Genomic DNA, 6,000 nt, shown 5'->3' with positions numbered 1-6,000 from the left:
AGTATCAGGGTCTTTTCAAATAAGTCAGTTCTTCGCATCAGTGGCCAAAGTATTGGGGCTTCAGCTTCAGCATCAGTCCTTCCAATGAACATTCAGGGTGGATTTCCTTTAGGATTGACTGGTTTGATCTCCTTTCCTTGCAGTCCAAGGGACTCTCAAGAATCTTCTCCAGCATCATGCAGAGGAAAAAGAGGGACAAAGTTTGCTGGAGAGAGGTATTTTGTCCAACCCGTGGGGCACTGGAGGAGGAGGGATTCTCTTCTCTTCCAGAAGTCCCTGCAGTGCCCTGGATCTCACTAGCTCAGGACTTTGCCAGCCACACTGATGCCCTGTCCCGAAGAAAGTCCACCATCCAAGCTGGACCTGTAATCCTTTGCTAAAAGGCCTCTTGGCCGCCACCACGCTCAGCAGGGGAGGGCCCAGCATTGTCCTGGGCAGGCTTGCTGTGTGGGGTCCCACCCTGGGGGGCTCCCACGCTGTGGGAACCTAGCAGAAGCCCCTTCCCACATTTACAGAGGTCGCTGTTGGGGTAGAGGCTTGCAACAGGACTCGCCTCTCTGGGAAACTCAAGGAAGTCCCTGGGCATCTTTCCCCTGGGCTAAGAAACACAACCTTCTCTTGATGCCAGTGACTCAGGATCAGATCCGCTCTCTCCCAGCCTTAAAGAGACCAAAATGGGGGCATTTTTCCTCATTTTTTTTGTTGTTTATACATTTTAAATATATTCCCTCTCTTCTGAAAGCATCTGAGTGGGCTTAGGGAAAGCATGACACGGAAGTTATCTGAATAGCAAATGCAGCAGCCTCTTCTGCCGGAGCAGAATACTTGCTTTCAAATAAATTTTCGAAAGATCCACCATCAGTCTGATAAATCAGAGTTGGAAGCCCGATTCTAGAGCCTTCAGCCTGGCCGCTGCAGAGTACTCTTCTCTTATACTATGACCGCGTTACCCATTCAGTCCTGCATTCTCCAGCTACCAAGGCAAAGCTAAGCTGCACACCAGCTAATGAACCTTATTCCTCAGAAGGGCAAGGCAGCACAGCGATGGTTTTTTGTGTTGTTGTTTTATTGTGACTGCCCATCAATAAAGTATGTTCCGCCTCTCACATCCATCTTGCTCTTCTCATTCAGGATGGCTGTCTGCTCCTGCTGTGTATTTGAGTGCACAATCCCCGGATCAGGACATGTCCACTAATGATGACAAATTTAAGCTCTGTCTTATTTTGACACCTGTGTGTTTGGGGACTTGCTTTATGAGGCTGCAAAGTCCTCTACGTACTACTACTATTAAGTTGCTTCAGTTGTGTCTGACTCTGTGACCCTGTGGACCATAGCCCTCCAGGCTCCTCTGTCCATGGGATCCTTCAGGCAAGAATACTGGAGTGGGTAGCCATGCCCTCCCCCAGGGGTTCTTCCCAACCCAGGGATCAAACGCACATCTCTTATGTCTCCTGCATTGTCGGGGGTGGGGGGGTGGGGGGGTGGGGTGTTCTTTACCACTAGCACCACCTGGGAAGCCCGGCAATCTACATAAATCAGAAGCTGACTGGGAATGAGGAGTGCTCCCTAAAGCTAGGGAGCTTTTCACTGGGCTGAATCAATGCTGAGCTTCTGAGAACAACAGGAGAGAGCAGAGAGAGCTGTTGGATTATTGTTTTAAAAAAAAGAAAAAGAAATTTAAAAAGTTCTTTCTTGGCTTGATGAGAGATGCAATCCAGGTGACAGACCTTGGGTGGGTGAGCAGTTTCCTGTTTGCAGCCTTGCCTGTGCCCGGGAGAGGGCTGGGACACAGCCTGGGGGAGCTTGTTTACATCTGACAAAGCAAAGGCAAGGAAAAAAATGGTATTTTCCTTTTTCACTTTTGTAGGGGCATAATAAACCTGTGAAAAGACGGTGCCTTTTTGAATCCAAGTAGAACAGGGTTCAAATCCAAACTCTCTTACTTCGTAGCTGTGTAACCTGTGGAGAAATTATATCAAGTTACCTTTTGAGGCTAGTTTCCTAGGAGAAAATGTAAAGACTCAGCTTGGTGCTTGGTGACAACCTAGAGGAGTGGGATAAGGGTGGGGTGGGTGGGAGGAAGCTGCAAGAGGGAGGGGATATATGTGTACAAGTAGCTGATTCACTTCAATGCACAGCAGAAACTAACATTATAAAGCAATTAAACTCCAACAATAAATACATAAATGCACATGAAAATAGAGCTCTGGACAGCATGCTCTAAGGGTTAGAGGTCATCTCTGGAAGAGCTTGTGCCAGACCCCAGGGCAGGCTCATCGCAGCAGGTCTGACATTGGCAGGAGCAGCAAGGCAGGGGGCACTGCTCATCCGGCTGCTGGGCTTATACTTTGAAGTTAAAAAGAACAGCTCTCAGTACAGACAGGCTTTACTGGAGGAGCGAATGCCAGGCGCCACCTCGCCTAAGGTGGGGCTCAAGAGTTTCTGATTTTCAAAGATAAAAACAAGCAGACAGATAACCGACAGCCCCCGCAGCCTTGCAGCCCATAAACATTCGGAAAAGCTGGCTTCAAACCCTCGTCCTCCTGGGAGAGAAACTGTTAAGTGGTACTTTGCTGCCCTCTGCTGTCCACCTGGAAAACTCCAGCAGGCGTCTGGCTGTGCTGCTGGACTCGGAATCCCAAGGAGCTTGGATGGCCAGGGCTTACCAACCCTTCCGAAAAGTGCACCCCAAGAGCGAGGGCAGGTAGTATCAGGGGAGGCTACAAAGCCTGAGGGGTCCAGGGTAAAATGCAGACCACTCTGTTAGAAAATGAATTTCAAGATGGGGACAACAGAGTATGAAACCAGGCACTGGGCACTTTGGAGGAGGGGGCCTGTGAACTCCACGTGTGACACACACACACAGCTCGCATGCCTCATGATTATCTGCTCTTGACATTGAACTTCTGGATCTATGTCATAGTCTTCATAGGTCCCCAAGGAGCTGAAATTTAGTAGAACAGTGTTACGGGGCCAGACTCAGGGTGGAGGGGTGGTGGTGGTAAGTTTCTTTTGGCTAAAATGTAGCTGTCACACAAATCTAATCTCCTGCTTACTGCTGTAGTGTGAGGGAGCATATGTTGGGTTGGTCAAAAAAATTGGTTTGAGTTTTTCCATAAGCTGTTATGGAAAGGGCCAAATGAACTTTTTTGGCCTGGTAAAGAATCTGCCTGCCATGCAGGAGATCTGGGTTTGATCCCTGGGTCTGGAAGATCCCCTGGAGAAGGAAAGGGCAACCCACTCCCAATATTCTCGCCTGGAAAATTCCATGGACAGAGGAGCCTGGCAGGCTACAGTCAGTGGGGTTGCAGAGTTGGACATGACTGAGTGACTATCACTTTCACTTTCCATATATATATATATGTGTGTGTGTGTATGTATATATATGTGCATATATACACACACACACACACATATACCACAATTGTCCTGGCCTTGGAAACCAATTCAGACTCAGGATTAGACTGATGAAGATTCAAACATCAAATTTACAGAACAGGCTATATGGGAGGATTTCCCTGGTGGCTCAGTGGTAAAGAATATGCCTGCAATGCAGGAGACCCAGGTTCAATCCCTGGGTCAGGAAGGTCCCCTGGAGAAGGAAATGGCAACCCACCCCAGTATTCTTGTCTGGGAAATCTCATGGACAGAGGAGCCTGGAGGGCTGCAGTCCATGGGGTCACAAAAAGTCAGACACGACTGAGCACCTATATGGGAGGATAGGGCTTACCAATAACTAGAGTGTGCTAAAATTCACACTTAAACTCCACCAGAGATGCCCCCAAATGGGAATGTGGACCAATTGCTGTCATCCACTAACCAGGCGATTCAGTGTATGTACTTCCATGGGCAGAGGTCAGGGTTAGGGAGAGATGCCAAGAGTGATTAGAAGAAAATCCCTCTCCATGGAAACCAGAGCAGCGGGGAGAATGCGTTGCCCCACCTGTATTCATATAGAAACCAGGTACTTAAAACAAACGGAATCTGATGTAGGAAACCGGTGGTGGGGGTGCTGAAAAGCTAAACTCTAAGATGAGCAGGAACAGAAAGTCACTCTCACTTTCAGGATGAAAGCACTAGAGATAAGATGGTGGCCCAAATCCCCAGATCACTAGTGGAAGCTGGAACACTTGGGGGTCCTCGAGTAGGAGTTGGAGCCATGAAGAAAATGCCCCTGCTGCTGGAGGTGCCAGCTGGGATGGAAAGAGGGAGAGCAGTGCACCGCTTCTCCCTCCTTCCCCTTCTACCTGGACCTTCCAAAGGCCACATCCAGGAAAGCAGCTGGCAGAGGAGCCTGGAGAAGACAACTAACAGGGCTGCATTTCAAAGGAGGTGCAAGGCAAGGAATGGATTAGGCGCAGAGGCTCCTTTAATGGTTTGCATTTCCAAGGAGGTAAAAGGCAAGGAATGAATTAGGCGCAGAGGCTCCTTTAAGGTTACAGACTCAGATGATTGGTGCCACCTATTGGATACAATGTAAATTCAGCACCATGACAAGAAAGGTCTTTGCCAAGCTAGACCACTTCTGAACCACATTTCCTGCTACTCCCTTATCCTGGACGGGCACTTACTTCCTTATTCTAGGTTTTCAGTCTTGCTTCCTCTTCCCATAACATCCTTTGCCCATACCATTCCCTTCTCGATTCTCATTTCTCCTCGACCTGCATCCTTCTCTTCACCTTTTCCTTCCCCTTCTTTCCTATTTCTTTCCTTTCTTTTCCCATCCAGCTCCCTCTCTCCATCTTTCTTTCCTGCTTATTAATGAGTAGACTGAAGTCCAGGTCTTTACATAGATTAGTTATTGTTTTCTAACAATTATTTCTTAAAAATCAATTATTAAAAAATATTGTAACCACTGACCGCCCCCCCCTCCCCATCTCCATCCCAAGGAAGCCCCAGACTTAAGATTTTAACTGATTAAAATCAGCCCAAACTTTCTTTACTGAGCCACTAGATGTCATACTGATTTCACAGCAGAGTTGGGAAGCCCTTGCAGGAGCTCAAACCTGCAAAGAAAGAAGCATCTTCATACTTTACTTGCCTCTAAAATATCACAGCCAGACTTCTGCTTACAGTAATGATTAAGATTTTACTGGATGGGGACTTCCCTGGTGGTTCAGTGGTTAAAACTCTGTGCTTCCAATGGAGGGGGTGTGGGTTCGATACTTTGTTGGGGAACTAAGATCCCACATGCCCCAGGGAACAACCAAAAAAAATGAAAAAAGATTTTACTGGATGGACATACATAAAATGGAAGCATGGGAGAATAACTAGAAGCAGGTGGATTTGGGTGGGAAGTACATGTATAAAGAGAGAAGCGATGGGAAGTGAGCTCCCTATATCTGCTGTTTTGGGGCCAAGGAGTGCTGTGCAGGCCAGTGGTGGTGCTGACGGAAAAGCTGCCGTCTTTCTGGCCCATGAACAAAAAGATCGAGTACAGGGCAACTACAGCTGCCACGGGGAGAAGGATTCCTGGAAGGCAAAGGCCAGAGAGGAGACCCCCAAATTCTACCTGGTTGTTAATAGTTGTAAGGCTACTCTATTTAGGTTTTCTACTTCCTTGTGAGTTATAGTTTTCTAAGAATTTATCCTTTCTATCATGAAAGTTTATATTTTATTTCTTTTAATTATCTGTAAGATCTGTGTTAATACCCCTATTTTACCTGTATTTTATAATACAGTAATATTCCTGTTACTCTTTGTGTTCTCTCTCCCTCTCTTGTCAGTCTTTCTAGGGCTTATAGATTTTATTTGCATTTTTTGAAAAACCAATTTTTGACTTTGTCGATCTCCTCTATTTTGTTCACTTTCTGTTAATATCTCGTTACTTTGCCCTTTAATAATTTTTTCATTCTATTTGTGTGTGTGTACGCTTATTTTGATCTACTTTTAACTTCAGGAATCGAATAGTTTGTTAATTTTTGGTCTTTCTTTTTATCTAGTATGGACTATTCCCCACGTTAATCTAGTAAACACTGCTTTGGCTGCATTCCACATATT

Source organism: Odocoileus virginianus, chromosome 10 (genome assembly GCF_023699985.2).
Source record: "Odocoileus virginianus isolate 20LAN1187 ecotype Illinois chromosome 10, Ovbor_1.2, whole genome shotgun sequence".
NCBI classification, from domain to species: domain Eukaryota; kingdom Metazoa; phylum Chordata; class Mammalia; order Artiodactyla; family Cervidae; genus Odocoileus; species Odocoileus virginianus.
Note: the sequence above shows the minus strand (reverse complement) of the source record.